Consider the following 25,484-nt stretch of genomic DNA (forward strand, 5'->3'; position numbering starts at 1 on the left):
TTCAGTACTTACTTCTGAAAGTTTACTCTTCGGCCGCTCCGCTTCCGCCGTTTTTTCGGCAAAATTATCCACACCACCGCCGCGCTATGAAATCTGGGGTATGTTGGGGCATGAAGGCTACACCGACCCATCCTTAAAATTCAGGGAAATTAAGGACGCATTTCAGGGCCGCATTTGGAGCAGCCTTTGAATTGGGACAGCCTTCGTCGTGTCGCTGTGACGTAATCGGCCTTAAAATGCGGCCTACAGCCCAAATCCGGTCATTGGTACTTCGTGGCTTGTGTAGTTACTATGTAACAAAAGCTCAACACTGCCCCTAGCGTCCTGGAGCACTTCCGTTGTGTTTTGGGGTTTGCAAGTGTTTTGGAGTTTGCAAGTGTTTTGGATTTTGCAAGTGCTTTGGAGTTTGCAAGTGTTTTGGAGTTTGCAAGTGTTTTGGAGTTTGCAAGTACTTTGGAGTTTGCAAGTGTTTTGGAGTTTGCAAGTGCTTTGGAGTTTGCAAGTGTTTTGAAGTTTGCAAGTGCTTTGGAGTTTGCAAGTGTTTTGGAGTTTGCAAGTACTTTGGAGTTTGCAAGTGCTTTGGAGTTTGCAAGTGTTTTGGAGTTTGCAAGTGCTTTGGAGTTTGCAAGTGTTTTGGAGTTTGCAAGTGCTTTGGAGTTTGCAAGTGTTTTGAAGTTTGCAAGTGCTTTGGAGTTTGCAAGTGCTTTGGAGTTTGCAAGTGTTTTGAAGTTTGCAAGTGCTTTGGAGTTTGCAAGTGTTTTGGAGTTTGCAAGTGTTTTGGAGTTTGCAAGTGCTTTGGAGTTTGCAAGTGTTTTGTAGTTTGTACGTGCTTTGTCTCTAGGGGCCACCGTAAAAACCATTGATGTTTTGCATGAGGAAAGATGTGTTGCATTGATTTGTGAAACACAGGACTCAGATGCAGGATGGTAGAGGTTTAAAAAAAGGAGTCAAAAACCTCCAAATCCAAAAATCGAATTTAGTCCAAGAAAAGAAAAGTAAAATCCAAAAAATCACAAAAGAAATAAAAAATATACACTTGTCACTAGATAGAAGGGAAGGTTATTTATTTATTTGTCCATCAATCCATCCATCCACTTTCTTTTGCTTATCTGGGGCTGGGTTGTGGAGGGAACAGCCTGGGAACAGTAAGGTGTTCCCAGGAGACACCTCACCCAGGAGACATCCTTGTCAGATGCTCAAACCACCCGTATAGCGTCCACATCACTGCAACCGAAGCAACAATCTGTCTCCCGCTCACTTCTACCCTGTCTTGTGAACAAGACTTGGGTGAGTAACTCATCCCTGACCCAAAGTGGGCACTTCACCCTTTTCTGGCTGAGGACCATGGCCAATTCACACATTTGGTGGAGTGAGCTGGAGACCATCTTATGAATGGTAAAATGGCCTGTATTTGTATAGCGCTTTACTAGTCCCTAAGGACCTCAAAGCGCTTTACACGTCCAGTCATCCACCCATTCACACACACATTCACACACTGGTGATGGCAAGCTACATTGTAGCCACAGCCACCCTGGGGTGCACTGATAGAGGCGAGGCTGCCGGACACTGGCGCCACCGGGCCCTCTGACCACCACCAGTAGGCAACGGGTGAAGTGTCTTGCCCAAGGACACAACGACCGAGACTGTCCAAGCCGGGGCTCGAACCGGCAACCTTCCGATTACAAGGCGAACTCCGAACTCTTTAGCCACGATCGCTTATGAAGCCAACAAAACCGCATCATTTGTAAAAAGCAGAGAAAAAGTTCTAAGACCACCCGAGTGGAAGCCTTCTGCCACTTGGCTATGCCTAGAAATTCTGTCCATAAACATAATAAACAGAACTGGTGAAAAGAACAGCCCTGGTGAAGTCCAACACCCATTAGGGAATGAGTCTGGCTTATACAGCCCTAGCTCTTGTATAGCTTGTTGTATAAGGATCGAATTTTTTTTCTTGCTGAACTGGAGTGATCTGACCCCAATACTGCTTATTTTCTACATACTTTCTTTTTAAAGAATCCAATTAAAGTTCCAATTGTTTTGTGGCTCCTGTTTCCACAGCAGCAGTTTAGTTTCTCTACAGGTCGAATAAACTTTTGTTCTCACATTTTTTTTTCTCGTGTGGTTCTGTGGGTTTCACAGAGGTGTCAGATCATAAAATAGACCCTTTGTCATTTGTTGATGGCTAAAAAGTACACATCTGCACTCTGTACAGAAAACAAATAATAAACATTAAACCACAACAACAGCAGAAAGACCACTCAGTGGCTGCAGCACAGGATGTATCTTTGATACTGACGATTTTTATTTTTGTTTTGTTTATTTATTTAGTTTTATTGTTGCAATTTTAAGCAAAAATACTAAATATTCATTGGTAGCAGCTAATGTGAATGTTTGCTAATTTAATTAGTTGTTGGTGATTACAGCACTTCAGCTAACTGTAAAATACAAACTTATGAACATGTGACTCGACTGGACTTCCATCTAGATCACATGTCCTGAACCAGCACAGAGCTCCTCCTGTTAAACAGCTCTGTGATGATTGTTATGGCCACGAATCATGTTTAACATCTGCTCCCATCTACTGGTGAAACTGGGTGCTACAGTAGAGCAGCTGCTTTATAAATCACAATACTTTAACCTCTTAAATCTGACATACTTGAGAATTGAGAAACAGTTTTCCTCAGTTTAAAATTGTTACTTTCAACAGCTTATCTATAGTACACAATATCACCAAAAGATTTCACGAATATGAAGAAATCTCTCTGAAAGGGAAAGACTGCAAACTGGTGGTGGTGCTATTTTCTTAATTCATTTTTTGTTTTTGTGATTTTTTAAAAGTTGTTTTTAGTGTTGTTTGACATGTTCAACCACTTAATGAGTTAACGGTTGATGCAGACTTTACTTGAACTGCAGTCAGTCCAATAAACCCTGACTGTCGAGGTGCTCACTGAGAACACCTCCCTGCAGCAGAGATGAACCTGAGATTTGAGTCTGTTCCTGTCACATAGATGGAGGATCGTTCACAGAGTGGAAATCTGCTCTGAAGCTGCTGTGAACTGAAATGATGTTACTCGTCCTGCACTGATTCACTCTGAACTAGAATGTGATTTGAACAGAGGGCAGAGCGGAGACGACTTCAGGATATTTGAAACTGGTGGAGGGTGACCATAGTGACCATGAGTGAGTTATCAGCTAAAGCTTAATAAGCTTAATAACCAAGCTAGGTTATTAAGCTTCATCAAAAGATGAGCACCGTGACAGCATGGTCAATATAGAGTTGCCAGGCAGGATGAAAAGAGGGAGACCTCAGAGAAGATTGATGGATGTAGTAAAGAAAGACATGCAGAGGTGTGACAGAAAAAGAGGCTGGAATCGAGTGAGGTGGAGGCAGATGATACTCTGTGGTAATCTCTAAACTCATAAAGAGAGCAGCCAAAAAAGAGCTTCTGAAAAAAAATCCAAGAATTTCACTCAATAAAACTGGAGCTCAGACTTCTTAGCAGAAGGAGAGAGGAGGCTGCAGGAGGAGCTGCATCACAGGTGGAGCCTTTAGAAGTGTTTTTATCTTCCAATATAAAAGATGCCACAGCTGGAACATAGAAACCACGGAGGGAGGAGGACTCTGTAAACAAGTTGTCCTGTTTGTTCCTGAGTTTTTCGATTCTTTATTATCAAACATCATTCCCTTCAATCAAAACCAATCAGATCATTGGCTTGAGGACAGAGGAGAAATGAGGAATGCCTTTAATAAGACACCAGGAGAAGAGTTTTGGAGAAAAATCACAGAGGAGGAAGATGGAAAATAAGAAAGAGGAATGGAAGACGCAAGCAAGGGGGAGGAGTCATCACACTGAGGAAGCATCACTGATGATCTGTATTCATGTTAGTGTCCAACATCTCCCTCTAGTGGCCATATATATAAACCATGTTTGAGGATGGTGTTAATGTAAAATGTGAATCATAGTGTTCCAGTCAGTCATCAGTGTGTCTCTGCACAGCTGTAATTAAAATGTGTTCAGAGGGCCTCAGTGTCTGAATGGTTCCAGTTCAGCTCCATAACAGCAGCATCCCTGGTTTGATTCCTGTGTTTCAGCTCATATCTGCCTCTCTCACTGACGGGGGACGTCCACAGAGATCCTGACAAAATAGAATTTCCAAACATTTTATACTCAGCTGTGGTCATAACTCAAGGAGATAATGAAGGAAACACTGAAGCGGCTTTCCTTAGTGTTCACAGAACTCAAACATCTCTGATGATGACTGCAGAGACTGTAGGGATTCAGAAAGCTCAATGAGAAAAACTTATTGTTCAGCCACAGACATGAAAAGACAGGGATAGGAAGTAACATCACCAAAGACGTGAGGTAACAGGTCTTTGGTGGCAGACCCCAAGCAGCTGGGGAAAGTGGGCGGCTGGGTGACGGTGAGGAGGAAGCATAGTCTTAAACAGAAGCCCCAGGTACACCACCAACCTGTTCATGTGTCTAACCGTTTTTCCCCACTCAGCGACACACCCGCCGGGGGTCAAACTCTGGTAATTGGTGATTCTGTTCTCAGACATGTGAAGCTAGAGACACCGGCAACCATAGTAAATTGTCTTCCAGGGGCCAGAGCAGGCGACATTGAAGGAAATTTAAAACTGCTGGCTAAGGGTAAACGTAAATACAGTAAGATCATAATTCACGTCGGCAGTAATGACACCCGGTTACGCCAATCGGAGGTCACTAAAACCAATATGGTCGAGGAAGTTAAGGCTCTCCGCATCCAGAACGCCGAGAAGGATCGGCAGCTGGCGTACCTGGAGAACAGAGTGGCGGATTTGGAGCAGTACACCCGGATGAACGATGTTATCATCACGGGGCTTCGCATCAAACCTCGGTCATACGCCCGGGCGGTCGCCGCTGACAATGTAGGAGGGCCAGGAGAGGAAGATGTCAACTCCACGGAGAATCAAGTGGTTACCTTTCTACGGTCCAAAGGTGTGGAAGTGGATTATAACAACATTGAGGCTTGCCACCCTCTACCCCGAAAAAATGACAGTGACAAACCAGCCATCATTGTGAGATTTGCAAACAGAAAACACAAAACAGCACTGTTAAAACAAGGAAGGAAACTGAAAGGATCCGATGTCTTCATGAATGAACATCTGATAAAAAGAAATGCGGACATTGCCAGGAAAGCACGTTACTTGAAGAAACAGGGAAAAATTCAAAATACATGGACCACCAACTGCAAAGTATTCATTAAACTCAATGGAACACCGGAACAAGCCAAAGTGTTGGTCATCAGAAATATGGAGGAGCTGGACAAATACTGAGGTTCAACTTACTCTGGAGGTATGAATACACATGTGACGTGACACACAACACAACACATGGCACAGTCCAAAAGAACTTCATCTGCATCCGGCAACAATATCAATATAACTCATTGGAATTCTCTTTATGATAATATGGAACTGAGAACATTTCGATACACAGACCATAATGCTCTAGACTTACAAAAGGATATAGACCCGGAAAATAATTTCTTTTACAACATCAGCAGTAACTGCTGCTACTTCACTGATGAACAGTTTAAACACACCATCAACACGGAAAATAAATTATCAATAATCCATTTTAATAGCAGAAGTCTGTATGCCAACTTCAACAATATAAAGGAATATCTAAATGAGTTGACAAATCCATTTGGAATCATTGCCATTTCTGAAACATGGATCAATGCTGAGAAAGGACTGGACTTTGGACTGGAGGGATATGATGTGAATTTTGTAAATAGAAAGAACAAGAGTGGAGGGGGAGTAGCTGTGTATGTGGATAAAAACCTAAATTACAAGGTGGTAGAAAGTATGACAACTGTAATTGATAATTTATTAGAATGTATAACAATTGAAATTTATAAGGAAAAAGAGAAAAATGTAATAATTAGCTGTATATATAGAACACCTGGCTCTAGTATTCAAGTATTTAATGATTTCATAGTGGAAATATTCTCTAAAACAAATCAAAAAGTTATGTTTATCTGTGGTGATTTTAATATTGACCTGTTGAATCCGAAAAAGCATAAAATGACCGACGAATTCCTAAACACTATGTACAGTTTGAGTTTACATCCTAAAATAACCAGGCCTAGCAGAATTACACCACATTGTGCCACCTTACTTGACAATATTTTCACTAACAATATGGAAAACAACATTGTGAGCGGAATATTAATTAATGACATCAGTGATCACCTGCCAGTTTTTGCAGTTTATGACACTAATTATAAGAAAAATCAGCATGAAGAACAACTGAGATACAGACGTGTAAGGACAGAAGAAACTATGAATGCACTTAAGAACGATCTATTAAATCAGGACTGGGACAATGTGTACAAAGAAACTGATATTGATATTGCATATGGCATATTTTTAAGAATATTCATGGAGTTGTACGATAAAAACTGTCCAACAATAAAATACAACAGAAAGCACAAATATTCAGATAGACCATGGATCACTAAGGGTTTACAAAATGCATGTAAAAAGAAAAATACACTCTATAGGGAATTCCTAAAACAAAGAACAAAAGATGCTGAAAATAAATATAAAAAATACAAAAATAAGTTGACCAATATTATACGTGTATGTAGAAAGGAGTATTATAGTAAAATATTGAACAATAATAAACATAATATGAAGGGAATATGGGATGTTTTAAATGGTATCATTAAAAATAATTCTGGACAACAAAGTTATCCTCAATACTTTATCGACAATGGCAATATTATGGAAAACACTGCTGATGTGGTCAACAGCTTTAATCATTATTTTGTAAATATTGGACCAAAACTGGCAGAACAAATTCCTGAGTCACTGCCATCAGTGGACTGTAGTGAAAGCCTGATTGATAGGAACCCTAACTCAATGTTCCTCACATCAGTGGAGGAAAAAGAAATAATTGACATTGTACACATGTGTAAATATAAAACATCTACTGATTGTAATGATATTGACATGAAAATCGTCAAGAAGGTCATTGAAGGAATTGTAGGACCTCTAACATATATTTGCAACTTATCATTTCAGACGGGAAAAGTGCCAAACAAAATGAAAATAGCTAAAGTTGTGCCGCTGTATAAAACTGGGGATAGACACCACTTCACAAATTACAGGCCTGTTTCTTTACTACCACAATTCTCCAAAATACTAGAAAACCTGTTTAATAAACGATTAGACAAATTCTTAGATAAACATAAATTACTCTCTGACAGTCAATATGGATTCAGATCAAAAAGATCAACATCTCTGGCATTAATCGAATCAATTGAGGAGATTACGAATGCTATAGATCAGAAACAGTATGCAGCTGGAGTATTTCTGGATCTCAAGAAAGCATTCGACACAATCAATCATGACATATTAGTTAATAAACTGGAACGGTACGGGATCAGGGGGGTTGTACTGCAGTGGGTGAAAAATTATTTAAGTGACAGGAAACAATTTGTGAAGCTGGGTGTCCATTCCTCATCATGCTTGGACATTGCTTGTGGTGTTCCACAAGGCTCTGTACTGGGTCCAAAATTATTTATTATTTATATAAATGATATTTGTAAGGCATCTGATATATTAAAATTAGTATTATTTGCAGATGACACAAATATTTTTTGTTCTGGGGGGAATCTAAAGGAGCTGCAGGATACAATTACTTCAGAAATGTGCAAAATTAAAAAATGGCTTAACAGGAACAAACTATCGCTAAATCTAAGTAAAACTAAAATAATCTTATTTGGGAATTCCCTTAGAAATGCACAAGTGCAGATTCAGTTAGATGGTGTGGAAATTGAAAGAGTACTTGAACATAAGTTTCTTGGTGTGATTGTAGATGATAAATTAAACTGGAAGTCTCATATAAATCATATACATAACAAAATTTCAAGAAGTATCTCAATCTTGAGTAAAGTAAAACACATTCTGGACCACAAATCACTCCACATTCTCTATTGTTCCCTGATTGCACCGTATTTGAATTACTGTGCAGAGGTTTGGGGCAATACTTACAAATGTTCGCTATCATCAATCTTTATATTACAAAAAAGGGCCATAAGGATAATCCATAAAACTGGTTACAGAGATCATACAAATCCACTATTCTTAAAATCAAAAATTCTAAAATTCACAGATCTGGTTCATTTTCTCACTGCACAAATTATATATAAAGCAATAAACAACCTGCTTCCTGACAATATTCTAAAAATGTTTTCTAAAAGGAAACTGGGATACAATTTGAGGGGGGAATTAAATTTAAAACATCCTCGTATCCGTACAACATCAAAAAGTTTTTGCATCTCTGTGTGTGGAGTGAAGCTGTGGAACAGACTAAGTAAAGATATGAAGCAATGTCCGAGCATGGCGCAGTTTAAAAAGCGGTTTAAGGATATGGTTTTTACAGGGTACAGGGAAGAGGTAGAGATTTGACAGGGTGTTCTTGTCTAATATTTTCATGTATGTGCGGGTGCACGGGTATATTGGTATGGGTATATATATATATTTGTAGGTTGTGTATCCTTCAGGTGTTAATGGGGTTAGTGAAAATGTGTATATGTGCGTATGTGTATATACGTATGTATGGATAGATAGAAACATATATGTATATATAAAAAAAAACAAAAAAGAAAAAAGAAAAAATACACATGACATAATGTAATTGCAAGGAGGTATTTCTGTAGTCTATTGATACTAGATAGTGGAAAAGGGGTGGGATTAAATAAGCTTATGCTTCTTCCTGCTCCTTTTTGAACATGAAAGTTATTTGGAGTTGTGGTTGCTTGTTTTCCTTATGTTTTGTTTTGTTCATTTGTCTCTTTTAATTCTATTTTGTTGTACTTTTTCAACATGTTCAAAATAAAGATTCAATCAATCAATCAATATTGAATCGGTGTGTAACTTTGCCAAAACAATGTCGGACTCTGTAGTTTTCTCTGGTCCCCTCCCCAATCAGACCAGGAGTGACATGTTTAGCCGCATGTTCTCCTTAAATTGCTGGCTGTCTGAGTGGTGTCCCAGAAACGATGTGGGCTTCATAGATAATTGGCAAACCTTCTGGAGGAAACCTGGTCTTGTTAGGAGAGACGGCATCCATCCCACTTTGGATGGAGCAGCTCTCATTTCTAGAAATTTGGACAAATTTATTAAACCCCCCAAAATATGACTATCCAGAGTTGGGACCAGGAAGCAGAGTTGCAGTCTTACACGCCTCTCTGCAACTTCTCTCCTCCTGCTACCCCCCCAAAAACCCATCTCCATTGAGACCGTGTCAGCTCCCAAACAGACAAAAAACAAACTAAAAACCAGCAATAAACAACTTAAACATAAAAAATCACAAAGAAAGAACAATACAGTATCCACATCTGAACCAAAGAGTAAAACAGTGAAATGTGGATTATTAAATATTAGGTCTCTCTCCTCCAAGTCTCTGTTAGTACATGACTTAATAATTGATCAACAAATCGATTTACTCTGCCTTACAGAAACCTGGTTGCAGCCGGATGATTATGTTAGTTTAAATGAATCAACACCCCCGAGTCATTCTAACTACCAGAAATCTCGAAGCACAGGCCGAGGGGGCGGTGTGGCAGCAATTTTTCACACCAGCCTATTAATTAACGAAAGACCAAGACAGACTTTTAATTCATTTGAAAGCCTGATGCTTAGCCTTGTCCACCCCAGCTGTAAAACTCAGAAACCAGTCTTACTTGTTATCATCTATCGTCCACCTGGGCCTTACACAGAGTTTCTCTCTGATTTCTCAGACTTTTTATCTGATTTGGTGCTCAGCTCAGATAAAATAATTATTGTGGGTGATTTTAACATCCATGTAGATGCTAAAAATGACAGCGTCAACATCGCATTTAATCTGTTATTAGACTCAATTGGCTTCTCTCAAAATGTAAAAGAACCCACCCACCACTTTAATCACACTCTAGATCTTGTTTTAACATATGGCATAGAAACTGAACATTTAACAGTGTTTCCTGAAAACCCTCTGCTGTCTGATCATTTCCTGATAACATTTACATTTACAATAATTGATTACACACCACTGTTATCATCTTCAATGCCCTGTACCAACATAGAGCAGAGCAGCTATCTGAACGCTACCCCAACAGAGGTTGATTATCTTGTTAATGATTTTACCTCCTCACTACGTACGACTCTGGATACTGTAGCTTCTGTGAAAGCTAAGGTCTCAAATCCAAAGTACCTGACTCCGTGGTATAATTCTCAAACACGTAGCCTAAAGCAGATAACTCGTAAGCTGGAGAGGAAATGGCGTGTCACAAATTTAGAGGATCATCATTTAGCCTGGAGAAATAGTTTGCTGCTTTATAAGAAAGCCCTCCGCAAAGCCAGAACATCTTAGTATTCGTCACTGACTGAAGAAAATAAGAACAACCCCAGGTTTCTTTTCAGCACTGTAGCCAGGCTGACAAAAAGTCAGAGCTCTACTGAGCCAACCATCCCTTTAACGTTAACTAGTAATGACTTCATGAACTTCTTCACAAATAAAATTCTTATCATCAGAGAAAAAATTACTAATAATCATCCCACAGATGTAATATCATCTACAGCTACTTTTAGTACCATTGATGTTAAGTTAGACTCTTTTTCTCCAATTGATCTATCTGAGTTAACTTCAATAATTACTTCCTCCAAACCATCAACGTGTCTTTTAGACCCCATTCCTACAAAACTGCTCAAAGAAGTCCCGCCATTAATTAATTCTTCGATCTTAAATATGATCAACCTATCTCTAATAATCGGCTATGTACCACAGGCCTTCAAGGTGGCTGTAGTTAAACCTTTACTCAAAAAGCCATCTCTAGACCCAGCAGTCTTAGCTAATCATAGGCCAGTCTCCAACCTTCCTTTCATATCAAAAATCCTTGAAAGAGTAGTTGTCAAACAGCTAACAGATCATCTGCAGAGGAATGGCTTATTTGAAGAGTTTCAGTCAGGTTTCAGAGCTCATCACAGCACAGAAACAGCTTTAGTGAAGGTTACAAATGATCTTCTGATGGCCTCTGAAAGTGGACTCATCTCTGTGTTTGTCCTGCTAGACCTTAGTGCTGCGTTCAATACTGTTGACCATAATATCCTATTAGAGCGATTAGAACATGCTGTAGGTATTACAGGTACTGCGCTGCAGTGGTTTAAATCATATCTATCTAATAGACTCCAATTTGTGCTTGTAAATGGAGAGTCCTCTTCACCCACTAAGGTCAATTTTGGTGTTCCCCAGGGTTCAGTGCTAGGACCAATTCTATTTACATTATACATGCTTCCCCTAGGCAGCATCATTAGAAGACATAGCATAAATTTTCACTGCTATGCAGATGACACGCAGCTCTATCTATCCATGAAGCCAGGTAACACACACCAATTAGTTAAACTGCAGGAATGTCTTAAAGACATAAAGACCTGGATGGCCGCTAACTTTCTGCTTCTTAATTCAGATAAAACTGAGGTTATTGTACTCGGCCCTGAAAATCTTAGAAATATGGTATCTAACCAGATTCTTACTCTGGATGGCATTACCTTGGCCTCCAGTAATGCTGTGAGGAACCTTGGAGTCATTTTTGACCAGGATATATCCTTCAACGCACATATTAAACAAATATGTAGGACTGCTTTCTTCCATTTGCGCAACATGTCTAAAGTTAGAAATATCCTGTCTCTTAGTGACGCTGAAAAACTAGTTCATGCATTTATTACTTCCAGGCTGGACTACTGTAATTCTTTATTATCAGGATGTCCTAAAAACTCTCTGAAAAGCCTTCAGCTAATCCAAAATACTGCAGCAAGAGTACTGACAGGGACTAGAAAGAGAGAGCATATTTCTCCTGTTTTGGCTTCCCTTCATTGGCTTCCTGTAAATCCAGAATTGAATTCAAAATCCTGCTCCTCACATACAAGGTCTTAAATAATCAGGCCCCATCTTATCTTAATGACCTTGTAGTACCATATCACCCTATTAGAGCACTTTGTTCTCGCACTGCAGGCCTACTTGTTGTTCCTAGAGTATTTAAAAGTAGAATGGGAGGGAGAGCCTTCAGTTTTCAGGCCCCTCTTCTGTGGAACCAGCTTCCAGTTTGGATTCAGGAGACAGACACTATGTCTACTTTCAAGATTAGGCTTAAAAGTTTCCTTTTTGCTAAAGCATATAGTTAGGGCTGGACCAGGTGACCCTGAATCCTCCCTTAGTTATGCTGCAATAGACATAGGCTGCTGGGGATTCCCATGATGCATTGGGTTTTTCCTTTCCAGTCACCTTTCTCACTCAGTATGTGTTAATAGACCTCTCTGCATTGAATCATATCTGTTATTAATCTCTGTCTCTCTTCCACAGCATGTCTTTCATCCTGTTTTCCTTCTCTCCCCCCACCCGGTCGCAGCAGATGGCCGCCCCTCCCTGAGCCTGGTTCTGCTGGAGGTTTCTTCCTGTTAAAAGGGAGTTTTTCCTTCCCACTGTCGCCAAAGTGCTGGCTCATAGGGGGTCATATGTTTGTTGGGTTTTTCTCTGTATTAAGGCGACTTTGTTGTGATTTGGCGCTATATAAATAAAATTGAATTGAATTGAATTCAAATAGACAGACAAGGAGCAAATACAGACATGGAGGCACAGAAACATTAAGAAACCAAAGGATCACCACAGAGAGAAGAAAATAATAGAATCAAAGTGAAACTAGAAACATTCAGAATAATAATGAGTTCAAAGTGTGAGGAGGTCTGATGTTCCAACAGTGTTCAGGCTGAGAATTATTGCCTGTGTCAGTACAAGAAAACAATTATTACAATATAATGTGTTAAATTTGCTTAGATGAGAGGGTCCAGCAGTAGATCAGAGCAATAGGGAAGGATTTGTCTGTGTTTCAGTTTGGTTTAGCTATAGGCCTGAGAGTGTGTAATTGTTTAGAGGGAAAGGAATTTATTGACACTGGGGGTCTGCTGTCATAAAAGGAGACAGGAAGCTACAGTCGGGGAATGCTGATGCTGATGTTTTTACCTGAATTTAATAAAAGTTCATAATTGCCATAACTTAGAAGTAGGTTTGCAGGAGACTCTCCACATGCTTATCTGTAAATGTAAGACAACAAGAGGCCAATGGCCCAGTGGATGCAGAGTGGGGGTCTCAGTGTTTGTAATATGTTAACTCTGTTTTGTATGTTGTCTAAAGGAATTTGGTGTAGCTTGGGAGAGAAGATTACTTTTATGACCGGCAGGAAGTCACGTATACAGAGACACACACACAGAGTGTTTTAACTGTTACGACGCACCCACACCCACACGCACACTCATTCACTCACGTGCATTCACACATACACACAGGTACGCGCACACAGTCACTCACGTGCACTCACATAGACACACGGGTACACGCACACACAGGCACTCACGTGCTCGCACATGCATACACAAACACAGAGTTTGCAACACACCATGGGGGTTTTATGATGGGGTCGCTTCTATAAAACTGGTTGTAACAAACAAAGAAATGAAGGTCTGCAAAGGGACACTGGCCTTGCACGTCTTCCCTTCTAGAAGATGCATGCTTAACTGAAGATGAATAAAGGTTTTTGTGAAATGACTACTGAGTCTGGTGCCATCTCTGGATGCCCGAGGAATAAAAAGAACCGGGGTGAAACTAATTTCGTAACACCTGCAATGCTCTAGTTTGACCTTATGGTGGCAGTGCTGTCTCACTGTTATAATGGCTATAATGGCTCTAAGGAGATAATAACAGTGAAGTAAATCTGCTTTAAACCACAAATTATCTCAACTCCAAAATGATTTCTGACATGAAAGTGTTTCTGCCTTTGTTGTCACGGCAGCAGCAGCAGCCATCAGTGACACCAGCACACAAAAGCAACACAACAGCAGGTTCAAACACTCAAAGAGCTCCATTACACCCCTGTTCTCTGTTGCCTGTTGGGGCGGGGGGCTGGGAGGAGGAGCTGCCCGTCCGATTGGGGTCTGGGATGTGGGGCCTCCCTGCTGCTGCAGAGTCGGGGCGGTCTGCTTTTCTCCACCCCAGGGAAGAGGGTAACACTACCTGGGTCTGGGTGCAGTTTCCCCCTCCAGGGGCAAAGGTACCTAGACCTGGGGTATAGAGTACGCTTGGGGAGTGTGATTGTGTGTACAGTGTCTATTTATGTCTGTCTCCACGTTGGGTGAGTGCTGAGTAATTGCATATGAGAGCATGAGAGTGGGAATGGATGTTTATTGGATGTGGATGGTATAAAAATGTTGATGAATGACTCAACTGTAAAATGATTCATTTAATCATCACTGTCAAAACCATATTAAGCAAACATTAGAAATAAAGGTTCCTCGTGAGCTCCCACATGAGCTCTCCTTACAGACAGGAAGTTTGTACTTTGGAATTTAGGCCCAGTTTCAAGGTTATATCAGAAAATATTTACACAAAGCAGACCCGCCTCATCCTCTGTCCTATCCTGTCTTTTATAGTTATAGTAAAGGTTTTGCTTCACTCAGTATCAGAGTTACAGTCAGAGAGGACAGAGACCAGGACTTCATCAGGATTGTTCTGCTTTCTTCAGTTTTACAGTTTGATTCACACTCCCAGCTGATTTGGACGGATTCCATTAACACACTTTTTTCATGTTTTCACATTTTGATTTTTTTCCCCATCATGATGAGGAGCAGAAGCTGAGGATTTTCCTGAACTCCTGACAACAGTAAGTGATCTCACATCTGCTGGTTTATGTTGTTCAATACAAAATCCCCACATACAAGGTCTTAAATAATCAGGCCCCAAACTTTCCTTTTAGCTAAAGCATAGTTAGGGCTGGATCAGGTGACCCTGAATCCTCCCTTAAATGCTGCAATAGGTGTAGGCTGCTGGGGGATTCCCATGATGCATTGAGTTTTTCTTCTTCAGTCACCTTTCTCACTCACTATGTGTTAAACTCCAGCTCTTTTCCACAGCATGTCTTTATCCTGTTTTTCTTCCCTCTCCCCAACCGGTCGCAGCAGATGGCCGCCCCTCCCTGAGCCTGGTTCTGCCGGAGGTTTCTTCCTGTTAAAAGGGAATTTTTCCTTGCTTGCTCATAGGGGGTCATTTGATTGTTGGGTATTTCTCTGCATGTATTATTGTAGGGTCTACCTTACAATATAAAGCGCCTTGAGGTGACTGTTGTTGTGATTTGGTGCTGTATAAATAAAATTGAATAGAATTGTTCAGGTTATTTAGTTGATGTTGATTTAGTTCATAATGATGTTCAAAAGTTCCAGATGTCTCAGTGCATCTGTTCACAGTTCTGGACAATGAAGCAGCAGAAACACACACACAGACATAAACAGCAAATACTCTGCAGACAGAGGATGTTTCTGTTTCAGCTCTTCCTTCTTGATGGAAATGAGAAGAATGTGAAATCAAACCAGTTTGTCTTTCTGTCAGGTTTAAACAGCATTTATTATTAATCAATTTATTATTTGGCTGATGATGGTCTTTAGTGTGTAGCTGATGATTGATGATGAGATACGTTATGTTTGTGTTGTTCTGTGGAAATCATTCAAGAACTGAACCTGTTAAACCCTCAGACCTGCTTTAGATTTTATATATTCTATATTTTGTAAATAGTTTTCTCAAAATTCTTTATTTGTCACATGCATGGTTATACAGATATAACACACAGTGCAACCTGACCTGATACGCTCCTCGACTGTGCAAAAAAAAGAGAACTTTATACACAGTGAATGAGTGTATACATATATATGAGTATATTTTCTGCCCCACCTTACGATCTTTCTACAGTTCAATGTAACACGTGGCTCAACTTTCTTAAGATATGAATCTGACATTTTGAGATCGAGCGATTGGCTGAAAGACAAATTTTGATCTTCATTTAAACCTTAAATGTAATCTGATGTAGTCAGGTTTAAACTCAGGTTCAGTTATTCAGTGAAAATACCAACAGACTCAGACATTTAGAACAAACTAAGAGTCAGATCAGCAGAAACAGAGAACACGGACATGTAGGGAACTGAGGACTTAAATACTCTGACTGATGAGGATGATAATGAGAGACACACAGCTGAACATAATCTGACACATAGAAAGTAGAGCTAGAACTAATGACACTGAGGCAGAGGGCTGGCACGGTGAAGCGGGAAACATGAATGTGGAAAATAAACTGAACATGAACTGAAAACACTGAGTCAATGACCCAGGAACCCTGACAAATTCACAAAACGCAAGATTACATGACTGGACTTTTTCACTCATTTCTGACATCATTCAGTGAAACTCAAGTGACTCTTTGACTAGAAATTACCTCTAACCTGTGAGTTACTCAAAAAGGAACCTGCCAACATAAGGCATGACATGACCCAGTATTGTGATTGGCCTTAAACAAGCATCCTGGATAAATACTTTTGCAAAGTACTGAAATAACAACACAGCTTGTCTGTATTGCAGAAGATGACTAAATATTGACTTTCAATATTTCAGCATTATATACTTAATAATACTAGAGTTTCTGTTTTTGCCTAAACAATTATTATTATTAAAGATATTACGTATTTGTTAAATTTTATTTTGTATACTTCACAAACCTGTGTAGTGACAGCTTCAGCCTGCTCTGTGGGCACATCTGAGTGTGGCGGTTCTTCTTGCTGATCCTTAGAAAAATAATAAAATTACAACTTTACACAGAATAATTAACACTGAACTCTTAGAGCACATGAAAAATATCTGTCTCAAGCAGAACTTCATTTAATCACTCGCTACATTACATGAACAGGTTTTGACAATATAATTTATCTTTATCTAGTTTTATATGTTGTCACGTTTAGAAAGAATGGTAAGTGATAGAAATGTAACACATGGATAATCAATATAAACCGACCGCCTTCTATGACAGCAATAACTACCAATATTTGTAATTAATTCACTGACATCATGTATTTTATGAGCTAGCTGTGGGCATGTATGGAGTTTACAAAGGGATATCATGATGTTGGTTCTAAAAGTTGTGGAAGAGTAATAATGTTTTTAATTATAAAATGTATTATGGCACATAGCATGATTATTTCATATATACAAAACACTTTTAAGACATGGATTATTTAGAATTACTGTCCAGTCATCGACAGTTAACGTCTTATATTTCTTTCATAAAGATGTTGAAAAGGAATTAAATCAAACTATTGACCACAGAAACGTTAACAACATCATCAAATTATCGGCTGTATTAAAAAGTGCTCTTACTTGATTTGAATGATCCAAAAAGATACATTTAAGTTTGAGTACAACACATAACGTTTCAATATAAAAATTTAATATGAGATGCATAGATGAAAGAACTGATGCTACCATGTTTTTGACTTGTTTTGCAGGTTTTTCCATCAGAGCAGTAACGTAGAATCCTTTTTACTTTCTACTTTTTTCTTCCACTTCTCGAGCTCCACTCGTTAAAACTGAAAAGTACAATTATGCGATACAGACAAATAATTTTTATGTCAGATATTCAAGTCCAAAAGATTAATGAAATCAGAAATGTCACTCTCATGACTTGTAATGCAGTTCTCAAAACAGTCACAGTTGCATTAACAAATATATTTAAGACTAAAGCATGAAAAAGAACACTCACAATTTCTACTGTTAATGAGAATACGCATTACTGATCTGAGAACTGCAGTAATAGCAGTGAGAATGACTTTTTCTGTGTTAAAGCTGCACCAAATCAATCCCAAACTAGTAATTCACCTATTTAATCCTCACCTTTTTTCTTTTTCCCCCAACATCATCATATTCTCATGGAGCATCATGTGTCCGTTGGTATATCCTCACAAAATCATCTAGTCTCGTGAGAAGCCGTCGTTCAAACCGAAGTCTTTTCAGGTCCCATTGACTCTTTTCCATTATGCCTTGCGTCCGATCGTCTTCAGTGTAGCTCTGAAAATGGAAATTGAATCATTTACATTTTGTTCCATTACTTCTGAAGGTTTCATTCACTTTGCTAATTTATTCTACCTGCTTCTTCAACTGCGACACATTATTGTACCGTTTACTGAGAAAATTATATCCTGGGCCTTTGCCATGCCGTCCAAGCTCTCCTATAGACAAACAGCATTTTTATCAAGAAAGCACTTCAATAAATAAATATAACTGTTGACTGACCAAAACAAGACAAACCAAGCAGCATTCCAGACCACAAGGTGCCATGTGGTAGAAAGTATTTTGAAATACTTGAAATGAATGCTGGTGCATGGTACGCGTTCGGTGGTCCACTAACATCAAGACGGGCACTGGCAATGTTTTATTACTACCAATGTTACTGGTGTCACACAATGTCCTGAACACAGTTAATATCTCAACCATTGACAGAACAAGCTGAATTTTATAATTACCTTCTAGTCCTCTGGAACGATGCCTGTGTCTCCAACATCAACGTTCCCCCTCTGATCCATCAGCATTTTCATGTTGTTTAGGTGTTTTTTAACTTCTAGTCCACTGCATGGACTTTTGAAAAGGACTGTTGCACTTATAATTATGTCATCCATTTCTTTCACGTTGGAAGTCCAAATATGTGCATGCCTAATTTGTAATTTTGGGGAATTCTATGTGAAATAAAGCATATAAACAATAAACATGTATATTATAAACTACATTATTTCACAAAATTTAAAGAAAATCTTTAAATCTTCGCACCAAGATACACAATACCAATGTCAAAGCAGTAATACTAAACACAAGTTAAGTAGTGTAACAAAGTCGAATCATTAGCAGAAACCACAGAAATCAAACTGCAATTCAACCATAAAATAAAAGGACCAGAATCCTAACACCATATATTTGTGCCCTTAATATATATAAAAACTGAAAGCACACAAATAACACTCACACTCACAGACTGTAGCACACGTACCTGTTTTTGCAAAGATCCTTTGCGTTCTTGATTATGTAGCTTAAACATGGGTGGAGAATGGATATATCAAAGTTGTCTTTGTCTAACTGTCCAGTGATAAGTTGAAAGTATCTCTCCAGAAGCTCTTCCAAAGTTGCTCTACAGAATATCACTGAAATGGACTGTAGAAGCACAAGAGAGCCATCACATATAATCATCCCCGGCCTTTTGTTTGCCCTGCTTCCATACATTCTTGTAAGCTCTGTTTGAAAAGCTTGAAGAAAATAGGTCACAGAAGCAGTGGTGTGATCACATGTCACATATGTTGCTATTGGTAATGATGATGATCCCTTGATTGGATTTCTCATGATGACTTCATAGACATAGTACGGAGCAGCAGAAGCACTATCTTTACAGATACTGCTTCCTGTGGCATGTAAATAAACAAGGGCCGTTTATCAATGCCCAAGTACGCGAGTACGTACTCGCGTTCTCGGTGAGCACGTACTCGCCGAGAACGCGAGCACGGACTCGCGATATGTACAATTGGAACACCTGCGTACGTGATGATGTCACAGGTCCGGAGTTTTTACTGCCGTCCCCTCTTAATTTAACTGTGAATAATATGTTATGAAGCTTAACTTTAATCACAGCCAAACCGGTTTACTCAGGAACAAATAAAACACTGAAATAAACCAAACATTAACATTTAGAAGTGATCTAAGTGACTTATATATCATTTTTAACCTCAGTAGTGAAACCTCTATTAATAAAAATAATGTACATGTACATACGTGTACATACCTTAATAGGTGAGATGTTAGAACGCTTTTATTTCTATTCTAGTGGACACTCAATACTATAGACAGCTGCTGGAGTTTCTTTAACCTGAGTAGTGAGAAGTCCGCGAGCGGAGGGGGGGGGGGGTTGAAAACGATGTGCCGGGAGTCCGCTGTTGAGTTTTGGACGAAATGCATTCTGGGATATTTAGCTGTCCCAAGTCCACACCGATGCATGCTCGATGAAACGGGCGGATCGAGAACACATCCGGGACTTTTTCGCGTTCTCGGCTTGATGCGTACTTCCAATTGGAACAGTACTTGGTCTCCGACTGATGACGTATCACGAGTACACGAGAACGCAAGTACGCACAAGTACGCATATTGATAAACGCCCAATGTCTTCTTTGCACCTCTGGTAAAAGACTGAAAGAGTGTTTTTGGACCACAACATTATCCCTTTAGGATGCAGGAGGACTCTCTGAAGGACTTCATTTGGAAGTCCTTGCTCTCTGTCTATCAACATTTGCAGACTGGCCATCTCATTTAAATGAGGTCTCTGTGTTTTTTGTGGGACCATGAAATATTTTTAAGGACATCTTTAGATGGTGTCTCATCCCGACACCCTGCTTCTAACACTTGTTGTGGAATTTTATTAAGAGAATCCAGGTAAAGACTTTGTTATAATTTTGTTTCTGGTTTTTCCACAATGACATTTGTGGACTGTCCACACACAGATCTTGTTTTTATTTCTTTTGTGTTGTGGCACACCTGAGCTCCTTGGAAAAACACTTCAGCCTTCAGGGTTTGCTCATCTTTATCCTCCACTTTTACAGTCACTGGACAATCCTGAAAACAACAGTATCCCATACAAGAGAGTACATGTGCCTTTTTGGTTGACTGATTTGTTTTGATACTATGCCTCTTAAATCCAAAACTGCAAAAGGAGTGTACTGACTTTATGCCTGTGGCTACAACATGACTCCACTGCAGACCTTTCAAAAAAACCTCCCTTTCTGTATGTGTGCATACAGTATGTTTATAGATGATATAACTATTTTATATTTTCAATTAGTCACATGCACGTAAAAATGGCGTACCCACTAAAGAAGCAATTGTGTGTGTCAAACAAAGCCCATGAAAAGGGTTTAAATTGGAGAAACTGCTGACACGCAGTAAAATTAAAGTGAATCACAGTTTAAAAATATATTTAACACTGAAAAATAAGAAAAAACGTTTTATGTTATGGTGATGAATGTAATATAAACAAATGAATAACAATTTTATTGTTTGTTTGTTTGTTTCCCAAAGTAATTAAACCCATATAACATAGCAACCACTAGAGGGAGCTCTAGGGCAGTTTACAACCATAATAATCAGTTTAACTTATAAAAGGCAGAACAAAATTTTATTGTTTGTCATTGAAACCACATTGTGTTTTATTTTACTTTGTACAGTAAAACGGTTCTATTAAGCATAAAACTGAACAAAGAACTCAGATGAAGTACCCTTTATCACTATTTATACATTTTAATGATTATGCTGTCACTGAGGTAATCAACGCTTAAGTAGTTAAGACAAAATTTTTGTCCTCTTGTATCATAATTTTGTTTTGATACTTTCTTTTTATTGTGTTTCTTTAAACATTATACAGGGGAGATGGGGGTAACAACAAAGAAAAAAGAGGGAGAAAAAAGTGTGAAAAAGAACGTGTTGGATCACCATGTTACTACAGTTAGATCCTTTCTCGACGTCAATGTGGTGGTCTTTGTCCTGTTGACTTTATGTATTCTGTCCATTTCTCCCACTTTCGATAGTATTGATCCTCATGAGTCCTTATTCTGTAAGTCAGTTGCTCCATGATTTGAATTTTGTCTATAATTTTCATCCATTCGTCCTGTGATGGTGGGTCTATTTTGTACCATTTTCTTGTAATTGCTTTTTAACAGGCTGCTAGCAGAATTTTCAATATGTATCTATCTTCTTTCAACACGTTTCCACTAATGACACCAAGATATAATAGTGTACAAGACTTGGATAAAGCATAACCCAGAATTTTACCCACAACTAAGTGAACATCTTCCCAAAATTTTGCAATCTTAGGACAGAACCAGAACACATGTGAATGATTCACATTTACGTCTCCGCAGCTTCTCCAACACGGCTGTGGTAATGAAATGTGTTTGTTCCTAATTTTGGGTGTTAAAAAAGTCTAATTACATTTTTCCAACAATGTAGTCTCCAGACACGTGATCATGTTGTTGACTGCTGTGTTTTCCAGATTTGTGACCATTCCTCGTCAGATATATTCACTCCTAACTCTCTCTGCCACTTCAGTTTTACATACACTGTTGTAATCCCTCTTTCCTCCATTATATGCCTGTAAATTGTAGAGATTAATCCGAATTTTTTTGTGTTGTAGGTTTCAGTTATGGTTTTAATTATAGAATTTTTGTTTAGATTTACACTATGTTTTATTTCTTTATTGAAATCTGCAATCTGCAAATATCTATGGTGATCTTGATTACTTAGATCATATTTTTATTTAATCTCCTGGAAATTCATGAAGTTCCCATTTTTCATTGCTTCTTCTTTGTCTCCAATAAGACTTTGAATTTGTCTTCCTTGTACTGATTTTTCTCAATTTTTCCATTTAGCTACATAATCTTTGTTACACCAACAAATTACATGCCTAATTTGTGCAGCATGAAAATATCCCTTAAGGTTTGGGAGTGCCAAACCCCCCTAATCCTGTTTCAAATTTGATTCTCAGTCTGTGACCATTCCATATAAACTTGGAAGTGATTTTGTCCCATAGTCTGAATTGTTTTTCAGGTATTTCAATGGTTAGTGACTGAAAGAGGAAGAGACCTCCTGTCAGGGGTCCAATGGATGTTCTGAAAGAAGCTTGGGAGGGTTCGATGTCAGAGCAGAGGTTTAGTGAACTCTCATATGTCCTCAAAATGAGAGGCAAGCTATAACATTTCCAAGAACTTGCTAATAACAATCTGGCCCATGCGCAACAGCAGCAGAAACAAAGATATGATAAAGTGTCAGGAAGAAGAGTCTTCCGGGAGGGACAGAAAGTTCTTCTACTGTTGCCAACTTCTGAGAGCAGTCTTCTTGCAAAGTGGCAGGGGCCATATGAAATCACAAAGAAGACAGGCCCAGTCACATATGAGCTTCATTTGCCAGATTGTCGAAAGAATCATCAAGTGTTCCACGTCAATCTTTTGAAAGAGTGGACTGACGAGCCACAGGACTCAACATCCATGTGGGCATGTACAGTTGTGGATGAGGAAGGGCCTCAGGAGCTTCCCTTCTTCAGCTGTCAAAACTGTATTTCCAGATTTACACCATTTGCCTTTTGAAAGACGTCAGGAGGTGCAATCACTTATGACCAAGGAACTCTTCAGTCTAAAGCCAGGTCGTACACACCTCATTGAACACAAAATCACTTTGCATTCTCCTGACCAACAGCCAATTAGAGATACCACTTACCGGATCCCAACTAAGCTATTGCCTGAGTTGAAAAGTGAGCTGGAGGAGATGCTGGCTGCAGGAATCATTGAGCCATCACACAGTGAGTGGTGTAGCCCTGTTGTGCTTGTACCGAAGAAAGATGATCCTAAGCTTAGATTTTGTGTAAACTTTTCTAAGTTAAATTCTGTGTCTGCTTTTGATCCTTATCCAATGCTGAGGGTTGATGAACTAATTGATCCTTTGGGAAATGCTAAATTTCTGACTACCTCTGTAAAGGTTATTGGCAGGTTCCCTTGACAGACTCATCTAAGGACTTAACAACGTTCAGAGTGCCAAGTGGACTGTTTAGATTCACAGTGATGCCCTTTGTTTTGCATGAAGCGCCAGCTACATTCCAAAGGTTGGTGGATCGAGTGTTGAAGGGTGCAGAACAGCATGCAGCTGCATACATTGATGACATTGTTGTTTACAGTGGTACATGGGAAGATCATCTGAAACATCTTGCTGATGTGTTTCGACGTATCACAAATGCGGGACTTGTCATAAATGCCAAGAAATGTCACATCGCTAAGCCCGAGGTGCAGTACCTGGGTTATGTAATAGGGGGTGGAGGCATTCGCCTTCAGGTGGGAAAAGTGGATGCAGTTGCTGCAGCACCCTTGCCAAACACAAAGAAAAGGTTGAGATCATTTTTGGGGTTAGTGGGTTGGTACCGTTCACTAATTCCAAATTTTTCATCAAGAGCAGCTTTATTGACTGACATGACAAGAAAATCTAGTCCTACAAAGATCAGGTGGACGAGGGATGCTGAGAATGCATTTAATGATTTGAAAGACTGTTTGTGTCAGAAACCTGTTTTACAGTGTCCAGATTTTAACCTTCCCTTTACAGTACAAACAGATGCCTCTGAGGTGGGTCTGGGAGCTGTTTTACTGCAAGGAGAGGAAGGGCAGTAGTTGCCTGTCCAGTACATCGGTTGAAAACTTTTTCCAAGAGAAATTAAGTATTCGACAATTGAAAAGGAGGCATTGGTGATTAAATGGGCTCTAGACACCTTAAGATATTATCTCGTTGGGAAAGAGTTTGTTCTTGAGACTGATCATCGTGCTTTGCAATGGATTCATAATATGAAGGACACTAATGCCAGGATAACAAGATGGTATTTATCTCTCCAGCCTTTTTGTTTCCAGGTCCAGTATAGACCCGGAGATAAGAATGTCTTCTGTCTTCTGTCTTCCAGAAGCAAAAGAAGGAAGTGTAATTTTACTTCCTGCTTTATAGCTTCTGGGTTCATCTGAGGTCACAGGAAGAGACCAAGTGCAGAAGGGGAAGAATTCTTGTAATTTAATAAAGTTGATTTTAGAGGGTTTATGGAGAAATAGATTTATTGTTTTAATATGTATTGGATTACACCACAGAGGTTAGGTTGCTAGTAAAGAGTAGCAGTAGAGGTTTGAATATAATCATGTTCATCTTACCTACTGAATGGAAAAGTCCAGAGGAGAAATTGTTTGGTTAAGTGGACTATTTAAGCAGAAGAACTCGGTTGTTTGGGGAGAAAGGTTCAGGTCAGTGTCGCTGTGTGCATTTTGACCTTAATTTCTGTTGATTTAAGTTCAGTTATGTTTATTTGAATTGAGTTCATTATAGAGTTGAGTTTCTTATTTATTTCTTTGTAAATATTGTTTGGGTCACAAAATGGTAAATAAATCACTTGCTACACTGGACAGCATCAGTCTTCTGCACTTCTTTGACCGCTGAAGTCAAGTCCTACCACACTCCCAGTTACAGTGTGTGTTACTTCCAGTAAGTTGGGTAGTTCACGAGGTGCCAAAAAACACAAAAGCAGTATATCAGAATGAATATATCATTTGAATTTATACAGTTTAATTCATTCTGGTGTTAGCAATTAAATTTTATGTATCTAGCACCAAATCACAAAAGCAGTCGCCTCAAGACACTTTATGTTGTTGGGTAAAAATTCAACAATAATGCAAAGAACAGCCCAACAATTTAATGACCTCATATGAGTGAGAGTTGGAAGGAAAAACTCCATTTGTAAAGGTAGAAACCTCCGGCAGAACCAGGCTCAGGGAGGGACAGCCATCTTCTGTGACTGTTTGAGGTTCGTGGGAAGGAGGCAGGACAACATACACACTGTGGAAGAGAGCAAGAGATACATACTAACTAATGATTAACCCTTTAAAGCCGGTCGGAGCGGGCACGCTCCGTTTTGCATAACTATTTTTAAATCCCGGTAGCACTGCAACCACGTAAGCTAGAGCAATAATTTTTTTTGCATATGAA

General features: G+C 39.2%; 1 protein-coding gene across 1 annotated transcript in view; it reads left to right on the forward strand.

The window, feature by feature from the left end:
* The first annotated feature begins 14,553 nt into the window (after window positions 1–14,553).
* LOC134624770 (kin of IRRE-like protein 1) overlaps window positions 14,554–25,484 on the forward strand; it is an 88,434-nt gene continuing 77,503 nt past the window's right edge. The window contains exon 1 of the mRNA XM_063469812.1: window positions 14,554–14,742. The gene's annotated coding sequence lies outside the window, so the exon portion shown is untranslated. The remainder of the gene's footprint in view (window positions 14,743–25,484) is intronic.

Source organism: Pelmatolapia mariae, linkage group LG3_W (genome assembly GCF_036321145.2).
Source record: "Pelmatolapia mariae isolate MD_Pm_ZW linkage group LG3_W, Pm_UMD_F_2, whole genome shotgun sequence".
NCBI classification, from domain to species: domain Eukaryota; kingdom Metazoa; phylum Chordata; class Actinopteri; order Cichliformes; family Cichlidae; genus Pelmatolapia; species Pelmatolapia mariae.